At 34.3% G+C, this 23,958-nt stretch overlaps 1 non-coding gene and 1 pseudogene across 1 annotated transcript; one reads left to right on the top strand and one right to left on the bottom strand.

Moving 5' to 3' along the window:
- Positions 1–7,790: 7,790 nt before the first annotated feature.
- TRNAM-CAU (transfer RNA methionine (anticodon CAU)) lies at positions 7,791–7,864 on the bottom strand. Its single transcript has one exon. It is a non-coding gene; the product is annotated as a tRNA-Met (tRNA).
- An 889-nt stretch (positions 7,865–8,753) lies between these two features.
- LOC143571395 (dirigent protein 22 pseudogene) lies at positions 8,754–9,618 on the top strand (annotated as a pseudogene).
- Positions 9,619–23,958: the final 14,340 nt, after the last annotated feature.

A 23,958-nucleotide genomic window follows, 5' to 3' on the forward strand; every position in this document is an offset into this window, starting at 1 on the left:
CAGTAGGCGGGACATGGCATGTGTTAGCAAGATGGCCATAACGATTGCATTGGGTGCAGCGACGGCATAGGGATTCAACCGAGTGATGATAGTTACAAATGGAGCATGACGGAAGAGGATTGAGGTAAGGTTTCTTGTTTAAGTAGACTTGCGGTAGGTAGGTTTTGTTGCAGCAATGTTCTTACGTTTCTTGTTGTGAGGATGAGTGGATGTAGATGGTTTGTAGTCACCAGCAAGGGAATTAGTGGGAAAGTTGAATCGGTTGCATTGATGTTTTGAATTTGCGTCACTATCCTAGGGATCGCAGAAGCTATCTCTTTGGCTATACAAGCAGCTATACGGTGGTCGTAAGAATCAGACGATTGATGTCGAGGATAACGTTGGTTTGTTGAATGAGACATTCTATTGGGACCAAAAATGAGGATTTATAAAATGAATGATAAATTGAGGAACCATAAGAATAGTAAAATGTTTAATTATGTGAAAATAATAATGTTGTCTTAATGAGTGATGAATTGCGTCATGAGGATTAAAAGTAAAAGTTTATAAGATGATGGGGGGGTTACATTGCGTAAATAGTTGTTAAATGATGTAGTAAATAAGATTAATGTGTGATGACTATATGAGGAGTTAAGTAAGTTTAATAAAAAATTAGATTATTAAGTTAACAATAAAATAACGAAATATAAATTGTGGGTGTTGGCCTCCCATAAGCTTTCCATGGCATTTTGAATGGCCCAACGAACTAACGAAAAACAATTGAGTTGGACAGCCCATGAGCGTTACATGGCAATTTGATTGTCCCAACTAATTAACGAATTAGCAATGCAATGAAGTTTGTCGGCCTAATGAGCGTTACACGGCGTTTTAACCGACCAAACTAAATAACGAACTATCGAAAGAAATATGGTAGTCGGAGTATCTTATGAATCACCACGTTTTATTACTCCAACAAAAATACGAAAACAAGTTGAGAAATGGATAGTAGGAGTTCCCATGGGTTCCATGGATTTTTCACCCAACTAACCATTTAAATAACGGAACACAATAATCGGGAAATCCGAGTTTAGCCACGAATCACCGTGAATTCGGTTTAAGTTAACCTAAGGTGTCGGTCATATGGCATTTATGGGTCTCGCTTGGGTCCATAAGGTTGAGTATTGTGGTCAGGTTATCACCCAGGTAAGGAATATCGTCTTACCTTTGGTTCTTGGAACCGTTTTTCCAGTGCCCAACTCACAGTTTCTCTTCCCTTTTCTTCTATCACAGGGACATGCCACATAACCTAGCCTTAAGGTGTACGAGTTAAAACAACAGGTGGGAATTCTTAAGGAATTTCTCGAAAATAAAAGCAATCTACTTTTCGAAAAGTTTTTTTTGAATGTTGAGGCATAGCCTCGGAGTTTGTATGTGTGCATAACAATACAATATATAATAAGTAATAATTATCTAAGAAAGCTGTAAACAATTTAAAATTAAACACATAAAGGTAAACAGATAGGCACGTTTAGGGCTCCTAAACATGTGTTTAAGGCAATTTCTAACAAGCTATCTTAAACCTTCGGCTCAGATACCAATCTGTCACACCCCAACCTACGGCAGAAATGCCGGGGCGCGAACTGATTGTCACAGCTCTCAAGGTTATTATCATGCACAATATAAGTTTCAATATCTATTTAATAATTTCAAATAATTCAAGTACAAAATACAACTTATTAAACAAACAACAATTACAAATAAAATTCATGATCGAATCATTTCTAACTTAAATTCTTCGCCGACTCTTCACCAACCTGCATTAAATTTCTACGATAACCTGCATATGCGTTTAAAATAGAATTTTGTCAACAACACATGTTGAGTGAGCAACACACCAGTTTAGTTGTACATATAATATATATATAACAAAATACGTAGCTGCAACAAGTCATATGAGAATAACAAAATAATCAAATGAGCAAGTATAACTGAGAGGTTGAGAAGCACAAAGGCCAACTACTGGCGTATGATCATACTAGACTGAGATTATGTTGAACCTCTCCGAATGCGAAAGCATACAAAGAAAATAAGCACATAAACACGTAAGGTATAAGTTGTTAACACATAAAACAAAAGTTGCAGTTTTGTGTATAAGTATATATGAGAAAGTATATTTACGCATATGTCCCGAAAACGTCAGAAAAAGAAGTAAAATAGGGGAATGTGGTACTCACCTTAACAATAAGCAATTTATAAGCGAGTGCGGTAAGAACTATAGTAAACACGAGTTACGCTCTTAGGAAGTTGTCAACGATAAATCCTAAGTAACAATAGTTGAGGAAACAAATACGAATTGAATAAAGAGTCTAAAACTAAATAGAGGTTCGGGATTTGATGATCGAGTATGTTCTTACTAGAGTTAAATTTTACTTGATTTACTTGATATGTAATAATACTTCCTTTACTTAACAAGTTATATAATATATCTTTAATTACTTATAAATAATATACTTAACTAAATACATATGTATAGTTTTTGAATCGATTATATAAAGAGATCGTTTTTAACATATTTATTTTAATTTAAAATACTTTTAATACATATTTTTATTATTAATAAATAATAATATTTATAAAAAATATGGTTCCTTCATAAAATACTTAAACTTATCCATTATGTAAAACAATAAGGTATAATATATGTTTTAGGTATGTATTAAAACAAAACTATTTTAAATCTTTAATACAACTTTTATCAAACTTTTAATAATAATATATACATATGATTTTAACCAAGATTCGGAATCGTGATCGGTTGATATGTCTGTTTTTAACAAGACATAAATAAATTATAAGTTTTGTAATATTCATAATGTAATTTAAGTTATTAAATATGTTAATATACTTGTTTAAATGAATTGAACCAAAAAAATTACAAAAATCGGTGCTGGGGAGGCTCGAACCCGTGCCCCCAGCCTCGATGACCACTTACACACCCACCCTAGCCAGCTGCGCTAGGGTGTTAATTGATTAGCAGCTCTAACTGGAAATTTAAAACCCACCAGACGCGAATCCAATCAAACCACAAGAACCCTAGGATCATAAATCGTTTAATTCGCTTATAGATGGATTAATTAACGTTAGGGCTAATGTTGTATGATTATAGACGAATTCAATAACTATATAAATTACCTTTAACGCTGATTATACACTGGTTAATTGATGATGACAGAGCCGGCCATAGAAACGATTACGAACTGGCAGACACGATTGATGGTAATGAAATTCGTTGTTAGGGTTAGATGGGCGATGGTTTGAGAGTGCTAAATGTGAATTGAATTGAATTATAAACACCTCTATCTTGTATAACACGTTCACGTTAGGTCGACTAGGTTAAAAATGGTACAACGTATGATATAACATAAATAGGATGTCGGTGTGGACGAAATAAGCAAGCATAATATAAATCATTGATTCAATTCCATAAAAACGTTGTTAATTTAGGTCCAAGACTTCGTTTAATGAAAACGGATTTGTGAATAGGAAAATGGGTTTGGGTTATGGGTCAGATATGGGTTACAAGGTAAATGGGTTGTTATTATATATAATTTGCACTATAGTCCCTAGAGATTGAAAGTAGAAACATAAATAGGTTAAAGTTTAGTTAAGGGTTCAAAATGCATATCTTTAAAAGTTATTTATATATATACATATATATATATATTAATATTAAATAAGTATGATAAGAAATTAATAATAAAATAATAATTATTCGGTAAACGCGATATTTATCGTTTAAATTCCCCGAATATGGAAACGGGTCGGGTTACGGTTCTAAAATAATAAATTAAAGACAGAGTTGTTACAGTGTGTGTGTGTGTTTAAAAGGTTTTTGGTTGCAGTGAAAGTAGGCTTAGGTGGGAGACGGTGGCGGCGGTGGAGTGGAGAAGACAGTGGCTACTGGATGTTGGAGACACCGGTAATGGTTGGGGTTATATAATATTTATTTAAATATTATATATATAATATATTTATAAGGATTTTAATTAAATTTGATTTTGTAAATAAAAGGTATTTTGTTTTTAAAAATTTAATTATTAAAATGTTTTATTAATTAAATGGGTAATATGACTAATTTTCCCTCACGTGCAACGCACGTGAGCTGATTTAACGAGTAAACTAATTAGGTTAAGGTAAAGGACAAACGTTGTTGGATTTTGAAATGTAAAGGATAAAACATGTTCATTTTGAAGATAAAGGACAAGCAATGAAATTCAGTATAAACGATAATTTATGTAATTTTGTCTTTTTAAATTTGATATGTCATGTTAAAACATGAGGAAAATAGTTCAAATTATTGGTATAGAAATAAAGTAGTAGTAAAATTCGTTTTTTTAAAAGAAAATTCTAGTTCTCCTTTGTTCTTGATGATAAAAGAAAAAAGAAAAGTTTCTAAAAGAAAACGATCATATTTGACCACAAAGAAATGTCTATTCTAAACTTAAATAATAGATTAAGCAGCCATTATATATATACATACTAAAAACTAAAGTTGCCTCTACACACAAAAATAACTATTCATTACTTTGTACAAGTTATATAGCTCGGCATACAAACTATTACAGCGTGATATCCGTTACTCAATCCTAGGGTTTCTCACATATCCTCCTTCTTTATCTGACTTTGCGCACGCTACTGTCTGAAATTTGTCGCCATCGCTGACTTGGTTTAGATTGTAAGCGGTCGTGGCGTCTTTGGGCGCTCTATCGATTTCTATCCTGTTCATACGCGATTCTTTCCATCTCCATTCTATTACTTTTGGCAGCATCTGATTTCCTAATAGCAAAAACCCCTAATTCTTTGTTCAGCAAAAGGAGATTTATGTATGATACGTCCGATTCAGGTTTGTGTTTCGCTGTTACGATTATATGATTCTTCAATTTACGTAAGGTCTGAAGTTTGCCTCAGGTAATTAGGTAATTTTTTTAGGGTTTCAATTGCATGTTAATTGCTCAGCGTTTATCTCAAAGGAAACTGTTGTTTGCTTTATCCGTTCCTTTTTATTTTGGCAGTTTCATACGTTTCTGGTGATATTGAAGTTTGAACACATAACTTTGAATCAATTTGCTTTAGAAATTCAACATGCAGTAATAGCATGAATTTCGGATTTTACAACTTTTGCAAAGTCTAGGTTGGTATTTCTTCTTTTTTTATTATTGTTACTTATACTAGCACTAAGTTTCATAGATATTCAATTCAGTTTGTTTCAAATGATGGCCTGGTGTTAGACCTACCATGGTCAAACTCGATAGACCAACAATTGAGCCATTATTGTTGTAAATAGAAGTGGCCTATTTTTGGGTTTCTCATAATTTGAAATTAAAAGATAAATTAAAATGGGTCATTTACGGATTAATAAATCTGAATAGGGCAAGTTGCAAATGGGTCATATATTGTCACTTAGTCAAATAATTGGCAATTAATCCGAACATATACTAACTGGTGCTTCTGATACATATTTTTACACAATAGAATTTGTTTTCGGGTCAAAGTTGCGTTTCAGGTTATAAGTTTGATTAATGAGTCAATTCTGATTTTGTGTTTAGTTTATGACTTATAGTACTACATAAACAAACCGCGTTTTCCACTACAACATAACATGTGTTGGCGCCTTATTTGCCGGATCTCATGTAATGTCTTTTTAGATCTTTTTTGCTAAAAAAATGATTTTGGTTAATTATGGTTCGTTGTCTATATGTGATAAAATGGGTGGGTAGGATAATGGGTCAAAATTAGTTCACAATCTTTCAGCCGATGATGCAAAAAGATTGGAAAAAGAAGTATTACTGTACAAGCTGTTAAATTTTTAAAAATTGACCACAGATTGTTTGTTAATCATAATGTTTTTTTCAGGTTGAAGGGTTGACAAAAAGTATACAAAGTATGAAGATTTATGCAAAGCTCAGGAAAAATAGATCACTTCAAGTTCAAGTTGAAAACAAGTAGTTTGATTTACACCTAGAAGATATAATATATCATCCTGGAGATTTTCATGTAATCAAAAGTGTGATTTTAGGGAAGTATTTATCTTTAATTTTTGTTGCATTATTTAGTGATTTTTAGGCTTCGAGAGCTTTATCTCAGCTCTTATTTTGCGTTCATTTTATGACTTATAGTGTACACCGCACGGGTATGAAAACTCGTTTAGCAATCAAAAAATAAATTAATAAGAGGTTTGATTGATTAAGTGGTCAACTTCATGAGCCATTAAAAGGTGTAACCAACATGCTCTATTTCTTACTAGTGTTTTAAAATCTGGTTCAAAGCGACCGGTTAAACCGGATTTCGCACAACATGTCGATATTTTGTGCTCGGTATTTTTGACCGATTTGCTTGAACGTTGTACTAGCTTTTTTCTAAAATACCGGTTTAAGTCCAAGAATTTTTTTTATATTTGCCGTCCATATTTTATCAAGATTACTTTTAGACAAAAAAGCACAACCCGTCCTTTATGTTTACATGATTTTTCAGTTGATGTCTTGTAGTGAAAAAAATGTTAGAAAACATCCTTTATGATTAAAAACCTTATCACGTATTGTCCTTTGGCTCTAACCTAGTTAAGTTTTCTCGTTAAAATTAGTCAAGTGCAAAGGACAAAGCACGATAAGGTTTTTAATCATAAAGGATGTTTTCTGACATTTTTTTTCCGCTAAAGGATATCTACTGAAAAATTATGTAAGCATAAAGGACGAGTTTTGCTATTTTACCCAACAATTAACATTCGAACGGGTAAACTTTAGGACTATTTTTTTTTTAAATTGAGTGCTTTTGTATTATTTTTTTTTAATATGAATTATTTTTTGTTAATGAATCATTTACTTTTGGATTATTATTGGAGTTAAAGTTGTATATATAGAAAATTATAAGGTAAACTTTTCAACTAGTTGTAGTGACGAAACTTGGGCTTCATCACGGCGGTGACCGAAGTCACGGACCCAAAACTTTTAAGGTCGACGATTCGGTTTGTGCCGATGGTTCGGTTCGGATCAAACAATATGACATCTATATATTCAATTTTTTTCATTCATTCAAATGATTGTTGTTACAATTAAAAAAAACTAGACAATTTTTTAACCAACAAGACCTAAAAGATTCATAATAATGCGAGAGCCAAGAGGAAGGGTGAGTACAAATCAGCTCGACGACCTTTAAGATTTTTGAATTCCTCAATTATGGATTCCGAATAAAATGTTTCAGCAATTTTTTTTTCTATGTAAACCACAGAGCTATTCGCGAGATACTCATCTAACATCTTATTGCGAATGCGATTCTTAAATATTTTCATTCCTGAATCACAATGATTCACTTCATTAGTATATGACTGTGGTTGTAGAGCTTCCGAATCACCATGATTTTCTTGTTGATTTACTTGGTTAGGATCCACATCATTAGTATTTGATTGTGGTTGTTGTGGAGCTTTAGTATTAACCGGCTCACTAGTTGAAGCTTTGTGATGTTTACTCGTATGTTCATCATCCGTTCTCTTTTGAAAAAAGAATAAATAGTATCTTGTTTTTTCATGATTTACCTAATTAAGAAGATTCAATAGTGTGAGTTAAAGTAAAATATAATACCAATTAAATTTCCCCAATTCTGCAATTACAAGCCCTAATTTTATAATCCTTGAACATTAATAAATATACATGTAATACAATGTTTAACAACACAAAGATGAATTATAACCTTGCTGACAAGGCTGAGCAACAGGCGGTAGGCGGTGGACGGCGGATGGCAGTGGCTGACAAAAAGTATTGTGAAGACGGGATTTGAACCCGTGACCTCAAGGTTATGAGCCTTGCGAGCTACCAAATTGCTCTACCCCACGCCAAAGAGAAGAACTGAAAACAAATATACAAGCAAGGATTGAATGTGCCCCTCTACCATATATGTACAAATAGAATAGCCTATATATACAGAATGGTAAGAGGGTTGTCTATGATCATCGATCATAGAAATGAAACAAAGATATATTTTAATCCTTAACAGGGCAAAAGTGAGTTTTATAAAAATTCAAACCCTAATCAGTAATTAATCTACGTTCTTCTTTGGGGTCACCCCGAGTCCCCAAAGAGCGTCGCCCGTGACTGGTTGAACCTCTCGGTATAACCTGGTTCAACCGGTTATACCATTTTATAGCCCGGTATGACAAAAACCGCAGGTTATACCATTTTATAGCCCGGTATGACAAAAACCGATTTCTAAAACATTGCTTCTAACCGATTCAAAGGAGCCTTTTAATGGAATCGTTAAAACTTAATCGACTAACAAGCAGCCCTTCATTAATTAAAGTAATGTTAAATCATGTTAATAAAACAGGTCGTATATGCTGTTGTTTCATTCCTAATTTTCAACGGGAAGAAAAAAGAATATACAGTTCAACACTAAAATTTGTAAATATTTATAAAAGTTTATCCTCACCATTAATCATAAGAACTTTTATTAAAATTATAAAAATGAGATCTATATAACATAATCATGTGGATAGCATTACTAGAATTTTCTTCCAAAAAGGCAATTATATTCAGTAATGGCGTTCTCCTGTTCTCTCCACCTTATAAAAGTTTCAAACATGCGTGTCAATGCCACTTTCCACATGCTTTTACTAAAGAAAACAAGTTTCTTCCAAGAAATTATGCAAAGAGTTGACTATACACACATATATGCATATATCTAGATCTCATTCTTCATTTAAAAACCAAACATTCTCAAATGCAATATGATATGTTCGGTATCAATTTCCATGTCCTAAATTTTTCCCTAAAGTAATCCTTTTCCAAGATCTTATGTTCGAGTCTCCTAGTTCTTTTTCTCTTGAACTTGATATTACTTTCGTGTTATTGCATAGCATCGCCAGTTCGAATAGTTGAAATGAAGAACAAAAATGTGCTCTTGATGTTATGTACAATGGTCATAGCAATGCCATGGGCTCAAAGCATTTCCGAAGGGCCAAAAGGAGTGGAAGAGTGGTTCAAAGAGCTCCCACTTAAGAAAGAAAAGGTTACAAAGTTACATTTTTATTTTCATGACACCACCACGGGACCGAGTCAAACCGCCTTCCAAATAGCCGAATCCAATATCAGCTCGACAACGGTTACACAATTTGGTCGCACCTTTATGTTTGACAACCCGTTGACCGTTGACCCGGATGCACACTCCACAAGAATTGGCAAGGGTCAAGGGTTCTTTGGTGCTGCTTCATTTGAGGAACCTAGGTTTCTTATGAACCTTAATTTTGTGTTTACACAAGGGAAATATAATGGTAGCACTCTTCAATTTCTAGGAACAAATCCTATACTTCACCAGGTTCGTGAGATGTCTATTGTTGGTGGGACCGGGTGTTTTCGGCTAGCACGTGGTGTTGCAACTGCTCAGACGTATTTTCTCAACGATACATCATCAATAGTTGAATATAATCTTGTAGTAGTTCATTATTGAGCTTGGTCGATCTGCACATTGTAGATGTTTACGTTTTTATTTAATTGCGTGTTTAACTTTTAAGCTTCAAGACAACATAAGGTAATCTTATACATGTACTGTACTCTTCTTTTGAATGATATTTGAAATGCTTTCATAATCAAATGAGATTTCTTACAACTCTACATGTCGGACCGGGTTAAAGCCAGGGCTCGCCCGTGGGTTGCACGGGCTAGGCACCGAACATGGCCCAAAAGTTTTGGGGGGCATATTAAAAAATGTAAATTTGAAATTCTTGTTTGATAAATAAGAAAACAAACGAATCATAAATATAATTGTTAGACAAAATGACAAAAGACGTCATTTATGTTTGCACGGTTTTTCAATGGACGTCCTTTAGCAAACTTAATGTCAGAAAACATCCTTTATGTAAAAAAACGTTGCACGGTTCGTCCTTTTCATTAACGAGGGTTAGTTTTTCTCGTTAAATCCAGTCATGTGCATCTTATGTGAGGGCAATTTAGTCTTTTTACCCTTTCAAGAGTTATTTGTGTAATTTACTTAAAATTTTGGTCTTTAACTAAATATAAGTTTTTATCTTTTTAACCCTCATCTTCTTCCCCAAATAATCATAACCCACCATCAACACCACAACCAAACACCACCCACCACCCATCATCATCATCCCATCCAACCTCCCACCACCACCGACAAAACCCACCTCCGTACCATCCGACGTCTTTTGCCATTTTGTCTTATTATTACACTCTGTAACTTAAGATTTTAATATCCTTAAACGTTTTCCGTTATGCCTGGCTTAGTCTCCGTCAAACTCCACCACGTATCACCGTACCCGACGACACCACAACCAACCACCAGATCCGACCCACACCCGACCGTTCATCACCAGCACACCGCCGTCCACCGTCACCATCTCCATCCTCCTCACGCGTCAAACCCTCAACGGATCGGAGCTTCGGCAAGAAAAAAACACCGGAAAAAAACTCTCCTTCTCGACGAATCCTCACTCGAAAACCTAGATCTAGGTCCGTTCTTACTAGAACTTGCGCGTGAAACAACTGCGTCCGGTGACGGTCCAACGAAGGCGCTGGGCGTGTCTTGGTCAAGGAGAAGGACATCAAGTTATGTTGGCAAACGTATTTCCACAATCTCTTTAACATCGAGAGGGATTACCAAGATGAAAGCAACAACCTCATTACTATAAGGCGGGAACGGAATAGCTGCTATTGTCGGCGCATTACACATGAAGAGGTGAATATGGCACTTCGGAAGATGGAAGGGCTAAGGCGGTTGGTTTAGATAACATACCGATTGAGGTGTGGATATGTTAGGGAGAACAAGGAGTCTAATGGTTAACTACTTTGTTCAACCTTATCTTCAAAACTGAAAAATGCCAAATCAGTGGAGGTGCAGTGTCGTAGTCCCACTGTACAAGAACAAGGGTGACGCCCAATTTTGTGGGAACTATAGAGGGATTAAGCTCCTCGGACATACTATGACGTTATGGGAGAGAGTAATTGACACTGGACCTAGAAGAGAAACGCAAGTTACAACAAACCAATTTGGTTTTAGGCAAGGGAGGTCAACTACTGAAGCAATACATATTCTAATGAGACTGATTGAGAAGTATAGGGAGAACAAGTGAGACTTACATATGGGGTTCATTGACCTAGAGAGTGCGTACAATAGTGTCCCGCGTAGACTGATTTGGGATAGTCTGGAGGGTCGAGGTATCCCGGGGAAGTATATAGACTTAATTAGGGATATGTATTCCAAGACCACCACGAGCGTCCGTGCACATTTGGGGGATACTGACTGTTTCCCTATGGATATAGGACTACATCAAGGATCTGCATTGAGCCCATTTCTCTTTGTTGTGGTCCCAGATGAGTTGTCAAAATCTATTCAGGAGGCAGTCCCGTGGGCCTGCTTTTTGCATACGATATTGGGTTAATTGCAGAGAGTAAACAAATCCTAAATGTGAGGCTAGAGGAGAGGTGTGCAGCTCTCGAAGGTAAAGGTTTAAGGATTAGTCGATTTAAGACATAGTATCTTTACTGTGACTTTAGCGAACAGGTGGTGAGGAAGACACTCACATCACCATTGGGGGTAAAATATTTTCACAGACAACCAATTTCAAGTATCTAGGATCTTTCGTACAAAGCGATGGGGAGATAAACAGAGATGTAGCCCACCGTGTGCAAGCAGGATGGAGTAGATGGAGAGCGGCAACGAGGGTATTGTGCGACAAGAGATTCCCAGTTAAACTAAAAGGACTAAAAGGTAAATTTTATAGGGGTGCCATTTGACATGCAATGCTATACGGAACTGATTGTTGGGCAATCAAGAAAACACATGCACGTAATGGAGGTAGCAGAGATGCATGTTGAGATGGATGTGTGGGCACACTAGGTTGGATCAGATTAGAAACGACGTCTTTAGGGAAAGATTAGGGGTAACTAGTATTTCACATAAAATTAGGGAAGGAAGGTTAAGGTGGGGTGGGCATATGAAGAGACAAGAGTCTGCATCGGTTACGGTAGTAGAAACCCTTGCTGTAGATGGGAAGAGGAGTAAATGTAGACTCAAACTGACTTGGAATGAGCATATTAGGCATGATTTGATAGAATTAAACCTCTCTGAGGACATAGTCCAGGATAGGAGTTCGTAGAGACGTATAATTAAAGTTAAGGACTTTTAAGAGGGTATTTTGTGGTCTTAGCTTTGTCTAGGGGCAAAGATCTTACTATAGAGTAGGTTATTGCATGCGTTATTGCTCATCTCTATTCATGTATAAATGTTACTTATGTTTTACTTTATCCTTTCTATTTTGCTTTGATTATTGGCAGCTTCATATATATATATATATATATATATATATATATATATATATGGAAAGGATGAAGAGAGAACTTCTTTTTTAAAAAGAGAACCAAAGAACTAATAATAAAGTATTTTTAACTTAATTAAAAAATATTTTTAAATTTTTTTTCTTTACTTCTTATATATTTTTATTCTTCACCACAAAAAAAAATAACAAATTAAAAAAAAACTCGTTGTAATGCATATATGCAATACGCCGACTTTTTCTTAATGCATATGTGCACTAGTGTGTATTATTATATGTTCAATAGTGTTGATTAGCATATATGCAATTGTTTGTATTGTATATGTGCAATAGTGTTATATTATATACAAAAATAAAACAAAATCGATATAGTGCATGTGTATTAGTGTTGTATTATATATATGCGCTAGTGTGTGTTGGGTACAATTATTAATGTTGTATTTGCATATATTCAATAGTGTGTATTGTATATATGCAATAGGCATTAGTGTACATATGCATACTGATAAGTTTTTTTTTAATATCAATATCATATTTATTAGAAGGAGGAAAGAAAAAAAATCATAAAATATTTTTTTAAAAATAGTTAAAAATAATTATTTACTAATTCTCTAGTTCTTTCTAGATCTCACCCATATATATATATATATATATATATATATATATATATATATATATATATATATGTATATATATTGTTTTTTTTTTGCATTGTTTAGCGTTGAGCCGTGGGTCTCTCTGGAAGCAGACTCTCTATCCTCATGGATAGAGGTAAGGTTTGCTTACATCTCACGCTTCTTATACCCTACTAGTAGCTTTGCTATGGGTGAGATTTACTGGGTATGGTTATTGTTGTTGTTCTTTTAATCTATATTTAGGGCCCATTTTTTTAATCGTACAGCGCCCTCGAGGTCACCCGTATTGTTAGAGAAGGCCCTTTTTGTTGCACATCATATAGTCATACACTGACATACAATTATACTACACAAATTTTCAGGTAACGTAGTTTTTAGAAGTTGTAAGTAATCCATCTCTCTTTAAATAATATACTGAGACCACATTAAAGTATTACCATAATACTTTTAAAAATTCAATTGAATTGTTCAAAGAGAAATACAAGAACGAATACTTAAATTATGTTACATATGAAACCCCATATATATTACCGAGAACTCTTAATTTGGATCTATGTTATGATATTAAGCATCGGTTAAGTAACCGAGTATGTTTGATGTGTTTTACAATCAATTGATGTTCATAACAGCTTCGATCGAATTAGTGTGTGTAATCCGAAAACAATTAGTTATCATAACAATACTATATTTAGAGAATCATGTTAAAGTTATGTCACACGCATAACTTACAATTGTCTATATAGACACCCCATGCATATAAAGTCTCATGCACATGGGTTATGCACACAACCTCCCATATGCCTTATGGGAGGTTAAACTTTACATAATTGACAACTATACATTGGATCTACAAGCAATAATAACATATACATTACAAACACTTATAAAAGTGCATTATCCCCTTTCCCCACTGTGTGTGGAAATTGCCACGCATTCTTAGTTTTTATTTTTTATATTGATAATAAAAACATTACATAATATATCTATATATTTTTCTATATTATAATACATTATTTATAGTACATGGAGAGCTGTATGCTAAAAATTTTATAAATTTTGATGCTTATGATGCATATAAATTTTTTAAATTTGTATTCAAGTTTTATTATTTTATTATTATTATTATTATTATTATTATTATTTATAAACTATTATTTATACATTATTTATTAATGTAGATACAATTCATTACAATAATTAACATATAATGATGCACATTTAATAATAATATTTATAATAATAATACCCAAATTTAATCATTGTTTAAGACAAGTTGGGTTAAAGGTTGGGTAGAGTAACTCTTACAAACTCGTCACAAACAGCCACCAACTAGTAATTGAAAAAAAAGATATGAAAATGTTAGTTAACAATAAAATATAAAACTACAAACCGAGAGGTTTAAAAAATAAAAAACACACAAACGTAAAAAGTTCACAATTTAAAAACTTCAATGAAGCTTATATCGGAATATTCGTAAACAAAGTAATAATTAGGGTGGTGCTTAATTAATTATTAATAACTTTAAACAAAAAAAATAACAATTATTTTTCTCTTTAGTTTAGTCTTTCACACAAGCTTCCCGGAGTATTACATGCACGGTATTCATGTACCTAATTCACGCGTGAGGTTTAGCCATGTCGGACCACACAACCGCACCCATCTATCATATACAACTAGAGAACCATCATACCATTTTAGTTGGTGGATGTTATTGTCGGAAATTGTTCAGTTAACATCAATGGAAAAACACTCAAATCATTAGTAGCATTATGTTGATCACCCAACTTGCCATCGACGCACCAGTTACCACTAGCGGCTAGTTTGCTTACAATTGCTAATGATTAGTAGTAACACACTACTAGCGACCATTTGTCACTCATGGACTAAGTAGTTAGTCATCAATAGAACTGTAAAACAATAACAAACAAAAAAGCAAACTCTCAATTGAAATCCAAAAGATTGGTTATTTGGATTGTCTTAGTATGACTTTCTTACGGACTGTTTAGACTCCCGTAGGCCCAACCTTGCGGTCCGTTTAAGAAGACAAACAAGAGAAAGGATCTTAGGGAACGTTGAACGAAACCTAGCTAGATACAACACGGGGATTTGATATTACAAGGATTATGAAAAATTGTTTTAGCAAATTGGTGTTCTTCTCCCATCTCCGATTCTACTGTAATTTCTTGTAATTGTTCTAATTGTTCCTTGTAATTTCTTTTCTTGGAATTGAATGCTAGAACTTGATCTGATTATTATCAATTTGAATTAAGTCTCATTTTTATCTTTTTATATCATAGTACATATACAATGTATATTATACATGTTTTTGTTCAAAATCTAACAATGACAATAGTCTAATAAACGTGTTTGAATACTAATAAAAGTACATATGTTGTAACTATTAAAATTATTCGTTAAACTAACACGATATAATAAAATTTAAACTTTGTATCGATGTTATTAAACAACGAACTTCTAGCGAGGAGGCATTGTCGGATTCAAATGCACCTTTCGAACAACATAACTTTAAAAACCAAGTGTTACATACCTTATAATAAATCAAATAAAAAGTTTATTAGCATATTCAAAGAATAATATAGCCTTAATCTTTACTTATCCCAAATCAAATAATATAGCCTTTTGGGTGTGAATTTGGTGGTTAAGGGTTCAATTCCCATTGTGTACAATATATATTTGGTTATTTAAAAAAAATATATTGTTTAAAAAAGAGAAAACCGTGCCTCTGTTGTCTTGATTAAATTTTCTTTTTTTGTAACCTGCTCGTTTATAAACAAAAGAGTTGATTTGTCTTGTTTGTAATGAGAGGAGTTTAAGAGACAAAGTAAGCTCGTTTGTTGGTTCACTCCTTTGACTCATCATTGTAACTCAATGTAACTTATAGGTAATATGATCCATGGTCAAGTTATTTTATAAATGGTAGTAAAAATTAGAAGTGTGAAAAATCATAAATAATTAACATGTGTCAAGTGGGGATAAAAAAAAAGAAGGTATAGAGGTAATTGTACACATTTTCTCTCTCCATATGTAAAACACATGTTAATGCCCCCATCATTTTAGAACGTTTATAACTTTTTCGTATGATATTTAAAAAAAAATCATCATAATAACAAGCGTTTTTTATCTTTAATATTAGTATGATTTTTGTTATATAAAATTTAAAACAAAAATCACGTCATTGTGTCTTTTCGCACACCTTTGTTTCTTTTCGCACACAATTGTGTCTTTTTTCGTCATTGTGTCTTTTCGCACACCATTGTGTCTTTTCGCACATCATTGTGTCTTTTCGTCATTGTGTCTTTTCGCACACCACCATGTCTTTTCGCTTATCATTGTATTTTTTTCGTCATTGTGTTTCTTCGTCATTGTGTTTTTCAACTCATCATTATGTTTTTTTTAAATACTAATAACACAATATGTAAAAATAATGATAAAATAACAATAAATTATCTAATACATAAAACACAATGATTAATACATGTTACACAATAACTTGAAACGTAAAACACAATGGTGAATACGTATAACACAATGACCTAAAACGTAAGACACAATGGTGAATACGTATAACACAATGACCTAAAACGTAAGACACAATGGTGAATACGTATAACACAATGACTTGAAACGTAAAACACAATGGAAACAACATATTACACAATGACTTGAACGTAATATACAATGAACGCAATACTATTTTTCTCAAATTAAATGAATTTGTCATATGCCAATCCGAATAAAAGACAATGAACGTACTCCGTATTACACAATGACGTAATCTTTGTTTTAATTTTTGTCTTTAATATGAGTATCAATTGAAAAATATAATGATCAAAATCTATAATACAATTCATAAGAAAACTCAACTAAAATATACAATGAACAACAAAAAAACACATTAAAAAAAACCCATTATTTTTTTTATTTATTTTTATATAACAATATGATACTCGTAGTAAAGATAAGACAACACTTATTATTATGGTGATTTTTTTGAAAAAAAATAATGTCGTATGAAAAAGTTATGAATATTTTAAAATGATGATGGAATAGACATGTGTCTTACATGTAGAGATAGAAAGTCAACAAAGGTGGGTTATTACCTTCATGTCCTTTTCATCAATTTTTATTTATTAAATTAATCTCAGCCATTCAAATCTAAGATCAATGGACTGGATTCGTTTTCACCCTTTTCATTTTTGCTGTCCTTTGTATTTTAACTTTACTCATATGATCCATGAACCCACTTGAGCCTATCTTAATATTTATATCATTTTTACTTTGAATACTAAATAATAACATAGGGTGTGTTTGGGATTGCTTTTTAAGTCCAAAAAGACTTTTGTAAAAAGGTCTTATAAGAATATGACGTTTTGAAAAGGTGTCTGTAAAAAAAATGTTTGGATTAACTTATAAGAAAAATTTAAAAGGACTTGTTTGAAAAAAATATTTGACTTAACTTATTAAAGGTAAAATGATTAAAAAAACATTTTTTTAAATTTTTTTAAAAAAAATGTTTGGGATTGTTATATATACTATAAAAACCTTTTGTCCTCCCTTACATATTGAAAAAAATTATTAAATATATAACATAAATTCTTTTACATATTTATAATTTCTCGATTAGACCAAAATAATATTGCTTTCAGATTGTTAAAAAAGCAACAAAATGCACAACAATAACAAAATAATGTCATACTGAATTCTTATATGCGATTTCATTATTTCTTGCGCATTTTACACGGCACAACAACAATCCCACATAAGGTGTACTACCTTATGTGGGATTGTAAGATTCTTGTTGTGCCGTGTAAAATGCTTCATCAAACCCACCGACCTTTCTAATAAAGTTATGGATCGCCATCGATGCCAAGACAATACTCACTTGGTGCTCGTATGTGCAATTCATATGCATATCTCTCAATAACGCCCACTTATCTTTCCACACTCCATATGTCCGTTCAATAATATTTCGCAATGATGAGTGGTGATAGTTAAATGTCTCTTTTGATCCGCGGGGAGCACGCATAGCGCTAGTCTATGCATGCTGAAAATCCAATATATGATAAAGAATGTTCGCACCTTTGTATGGAGCAGGATACCCTTTAGTATTCAGGTTTCCGACATCAACAACGTAATATTTATCTACAAATAAAACAAATAGTTATTAGTTGTTTCAAACAAGTATTAAAAACATAAAATTTGCATTGCTAAAATTATACTAACCACCTAATGGAAGTAGAAAACCAAGCTCCGGTCTCTGTAAGGCTTCATTGAATTCCGGTGTCATGGACCCTACAAATGTAAAGCAAATGTTAAAATCACAAACAACCATTATATTTTGTGTGGCATATCCTTTCGACCAATGTACTTCGGTTGGTCGTTCAAGAGAACCGATGCCCTCACATATGTCCCATCAATAGCGTCAATGCAGTCATACTAACACAAAAATATATCATAATTAAATCCTTTGTTAAAGTAATTGGAACATTGGATACCTTAAACATAAGATAATACCTTGAACGTTGGATAATACCAAGGATTATTTAATATATATGTGGGTACATCACCATTATAGTTTGCGAATGGATTGATGATTTTAGCACTCATCTTAAGCATGACATGCAAAACTTTATAAAAATGTCTATGAAAGATTTCACCGGAATGATTAAAAAACTCTTGGACAAACCTATTAGTATACCCATTAGCCAAAGTCATCAAGAAGATTCCAACCGACTCCTCAATAGATATATTACGGGTTTTTTCCAAACCGTAATTATTAATAAGATATGCGCATAACCGTCTAAAAACTGGTACCTCCAATCTAAATATTGCATACCACCGTCTAGGATGGCCGATTAATATTTCATTAATAAACATGTACCTGGTGCGATCCGACGTGTGACATGGCGTTCGTCTGTTATACAAGTCACGAGCTATTATAATCCCTTCATGACATCTATTACACATAACCATTTGAATTCTATATCCTCGTCCACCCAATATTCTCCATCATCATCATCATACGAATTTGATTCGTCACCATCCATGCTATATGAAAAGTAGAAATAACACATCAATGATTTGAACAATTTCTTCATGGTAACACAAAGGCATCTGTGCAATACAAAAATAAAATTGCATTTGTGCAATACAAAAATAAAAAGAAAAGGGGGACACAAGAAAAAAAGGCAGACACTTTGGATTCATGTTTAGCCTCCGTCGAGAATAGGTTCTAACTAGAAGTGCACAAATCGGGTTTTTCAAATACCCGGGTTCGGGTATGACCGGGTATTGGCAAAACACAGTTTGGGTCTGGGTATTGTCTCTAAAAACAATATCATATGTATCGGGTTTGGGTCGGGTATAGTTACGGGTATTTGAATACCCTATTTTCGGGTATTGAAAAAACCCTATTTTCGGGGATTTTCTGGCTTTATTTTTCGGATACATGTTGCATTTTTTAAGGGTTTGCACCTTTTAGGATTACATTTCCGGGTATTTTTCAGGTATTGATCGGGTATTTAAAAAACCAGATTTCTGGTATTTGTAAAAACCGGTTCGGGTATGGAACCGGTTCTGATTTTTGGGTATTACCGGGTACAAATCGGGTCCGAGTACGTGTTTTGGTACTGAAATGATGTAACACCACGCCTCAAATCCTATAAGTATTAGCTTTAAAATACTAACTTTTATAAGTATAGGGACCAAATTGCAATTTCTGAAATTTTATCCCATCTCGGTACGCGACGGGGTAATACTGAACCCATCGCGTAATGCGATGGACTTGCTGAGTCAGTGGACACGTGTCCAACAACGTGTCAATACGTGGCACGATATGACAGGCCACGTGTCACCACCGCATAAGGCGGCGTAAAAGTGCGGCGTCGCGGTACGCGACGGGTCACCAAGGCCCCATCGCGTACCGCGATGGGATCCTGAATTCGCCTATAAACGGGGGTGAGGGGCATGAGCTCCATTCATCCCAAACACACCTCAATTTACACACACTTAACCTCGAAAGGCGTGCCCCATTGCCGTAACAAGCCGACGTGCCATTGTCTCGAAGTTCGTGCAAGAAACGAAGTTATAATCAAGTAGCAATCATATAATCGAGTAGATCAAGACCCTGCCTTTTTCTTATTAACAATATAAGTATCTGCGTTAAGTTAGGGATTACGTTTAAGTTATTTGAATTATAACTTAGACTATCAATCTAGGGTATGACCTTTAACCTTGATCATATTTTACAAACATTCATTCACAATCAAGTTTTCATAAAACGTTACTTCATGATTAAGTAATGTTAAACAAAAGATATATTTTGACGGGCATGTAGTAACTGGAAGGGGGATATCATTAGTAGTAAGTTTCTTGCCTAAGGAAAAGTAATTCGTACAAATCCCAATCAACCGAGGGACCCGTTTACTTCCCTGGAGAAACTTACCAACGTGTTAGAACCTATTAGGCCAAAGCATGCTATATCAAACGTCACATAAAACTAAGTGTTTTCATTCACAATCAAAGATAAACGATTTCAAGGTTAAGCTTACAATCATAGCTTAATCATCATTCAAAACATTCATACAAACCTATTTATGTATAGGTTAAGTATCAATCACAATCAATCAATCAGTCAGTCAAGGTTTTTCAACACCGACGGTACAGGTGAATACGTTAACCTTTTCAATCAGTCAAAACTTATTTATACTCAATGAGACGAACAGGTGTTTGTCTTAACGAGTCAATCAATGTCTACATGAGATCGTGTAATCTCAAAAACGTTATAATACAAAATAGAGAATAAAATCAACTCAGACCGAATACGCATGTGTATGGATCCAAACATATCTGTTAAAGCTCATTCAATCAATCAAAGGCAATGAGGCCGCGAGCTTAAATGGTCAAGACCAGTTCTCTGTTCAGGGCCGTGAGGCTCGCAGAATACCATTGTGTGTGTAGGGCAGTGGTACATATACCTGAAGTTGAAATGCTTCCGCTGAGCTTGTCAAGAAAACTATATTTGTATTGTAATCGTCATTCAAAATGTTTTATTGAAGTCATATGTGTTCACCAGCATATAGCTGACGTATTTTTCCAACCCATTGTAGGTAATTAAGCATAAGTAGCATTAGCAAGGATTGGAGTCTATATGAAGATAGAAGCGCGTACAAGATGGCTCCGTTTTTGATAAACTAATCCTTGTAATATGAAAACTTATATTTTGTAAACTAATACTCGGGTATTTAATTCCCGAGTAAATTTTCAATGTAAATTAATATTATATTCAAACTTAAAGTCTTATGCTAAAATTAACCCATAAACTCTGATACATTTACAAAACAGGTACCAACTTGTAGCCACACGCCTAGGCCCTAAGTCGGGGTGTGACAGGTTGGTATCAGAGCCATCGGTTTCAGCGAATTAGGTATTAAACACTAGTACCTAGGCTTTAACCATTATAATGATGATTATTATTCATAGGGATAAGATAGGATTGGTTAACTTCCTATCCCTAATCTAACTAAATGCAAATGTCTTATACTAACTACTTTGGTCGTAGACACCGAGTAGCCATTCGATCAATACCGACAATCATTCACGAACCATCTGATATGGAAAGTAGCAATAGTTATTACACTAGCCTTTTCAATCACAATCAACCAATCAATCCGCTGATACCCTATGGGAGCCAACCCGTGTATCTCCTAGGTAGTCAACAATTCCCAATCGAAATTTCTGATGATACCATTGAAGACATTCCAATGTACTATCCTTTCGACATCCCAATATATCATCCTTCGGAAAAGCAGGAGGTACAAAGAAAGCTCAAACAGGAAACAGAATCGGAACCGTCCAGTTGGATGAATTGTCACTCGGATCAAAGGAGATGGCAATTTGGATCTCCATCACCAAACTACCGATACCAGATCCCACCGACCACGGCTGAACCAAGCCGGAAACCAAAGATGAGGGTTACCATGTCGCATGAAAGGATAACTTTCCAAGCACCAATAAAGAATTCTTATGAATAAGAAGAGGATCCTGAAGAAGAGGAGGATCCCGAGGAAGAGGAAAACGAGAATCCTGATTTTCCTCCATACTTAGGATCAAGACCTTCAATCTCCCAACAAGCAAAAGAAATCCGAGAGGAGACAAATCTCATCGAGGAATTTTATACTAACAATATCCCCGATGAAGAAATGCATGCATACGTTGCTAATATGCATCTCTATCCAAGGGAAAACGCTTATCTCTTCCCGCACCAACGGGATATTCGAACTCGCCAAATTCGGTGATGGACGAGCTGAGGAACGAGAAAGTGAATAAAAAGAAAATAGGAAGAAAGATTGTCAAGAAATGTGACAAGATGAAAAATCTTGTTACAAAATGGATTAAGGATTAGAAATCAAAGTTGTATACTGTTGTGATCTTTTCTTGTAAAATAAATAATGTATGATAAAGTGTGTTTTATCTGAATCTTGTTTTATTCATGTAACAACATGTCTAAAGCAAACAGTAATCAAGAAATTCAAGTAAACAATAAAGAAAAGACAATTGAAGAAATTTTGCAAGAAAAAGCTATCGCGGAAAATATACAAGCCTTACCACAAAATTATGTGCTTGGTATCTGCCATCTGATAAAAGAGGCAGTAAGCCCAATTTATGAAATATTGAAAGACGATCAAAGTCGTACCGCCACACATTCTAATAAAAAAGCAAGCCAAAGCGAGTCCGCTACTTCAAAAAGGGAATCAAAGAAAGAAAATAAGAAGAAGGAAACCGAAAGAAAGAAAGAAGCAAGCGATGAAAGTTCAACTGCTGAAAACGACCTACGTGAGAAAACAAAGAAACTTAAAATACACGAAGGTTGTGATTTCAAGGTGTTTAAAGTATATAACCCCAAAGAATGTCACGGGGATAAAGGTGTGATAAATACCCTCCTCTAGTTGGAGGAGATGGAATCGATTGTGTTGATAAGCGAGTGTACTGAAAGAGAGAAAGTGCAATATACTTCCCAGATGTTCAAAGGGGAAGTACTGGAATGGTGGAATACCCTAATTGGAATCAAGGGTAGAGATAATCTATACAACTTGGATTGGGAAACACTTAAAGCTATGATATTAAAGAAGTTCTGTCCAATAAACGAAATGGATCAAATTCAGACTAAGCTATGGAATCATAAGGTTGTGGGAACAAATCTCAAGGAATATAACACCAAGTTCCTTGAGTACTGCAGAATTGTGCCTCATCTGGTCACTCCTGAAATCAACAAAGTGACACGATACATATACGGACTGCCAATCGAAATCCGTGACTTAGTTCGTTCACATATGCCGTCTTCGACGGAATCTGCTATAGAGTTGGCCGGATATTTGATGGACGGGATGTTAAGGAACCGTGATGAGAAGAAAAAGGATGATGTGAGAATGAGTGTGGGTGGAAAGATAAAGAAAACGAAAAAGAAAAGAGAAGGGGGATTTGTGTATAGTCGCCCCATTTGCAAGTCTTGTGGTAGGAGACATTTCGGTAGATGTCTTCGACCAACTAATACCGTTATATGTGGTTTTTGCAAGAGACCGGGTCATTCGGAAACAGATTGCAGGAAAAGGACAGCAGTATGTTTTGAGTGTGGTGAGATGGGACACTTTAGTACTGAGTGTCCAAAGAAGAGGCCGACAGCAGTGACGGCTGGTGCAAGTGGCAGCGGTGCGAAGACCGATGCCAAGAAAGGCAATGCTCATGTCTTTATGCTAGACACCCAGAAGGCAGCTGATATACCGGACGTGATCACCAGTACGTTTCCTATAAATAATGTTTATGCTAGGGTATTATTTGACCCGGGTGCAAACCAAAGCTTTATATATTATAAATTTTGTAGTCTATTAAATGAGCCCTTAGTTAAACTAGATAACATTTTGAAGTAGAAACTGCTAATGGAAGTATAAGTAGAATAACCGAAGCTCTAAACAATGCCACAAT

The sequence above is a fragment of the Bidens hawaiensis genome, unplaced genomic scaffold (assembly GCF_021521415.1).
Source record: "Bidens hawaiensis isolate Kalapana, Puna unplaced genomic scaffold, B.hawaiensis_p1.1 tig00025371_1, whole genome shotgun sequence".
NCBI lineage: Eukaryota > Viridiplantae > Streptophyta > Magnoliopsida > Asterales > Asteraceae > Bidens > Bidens hawaiensis.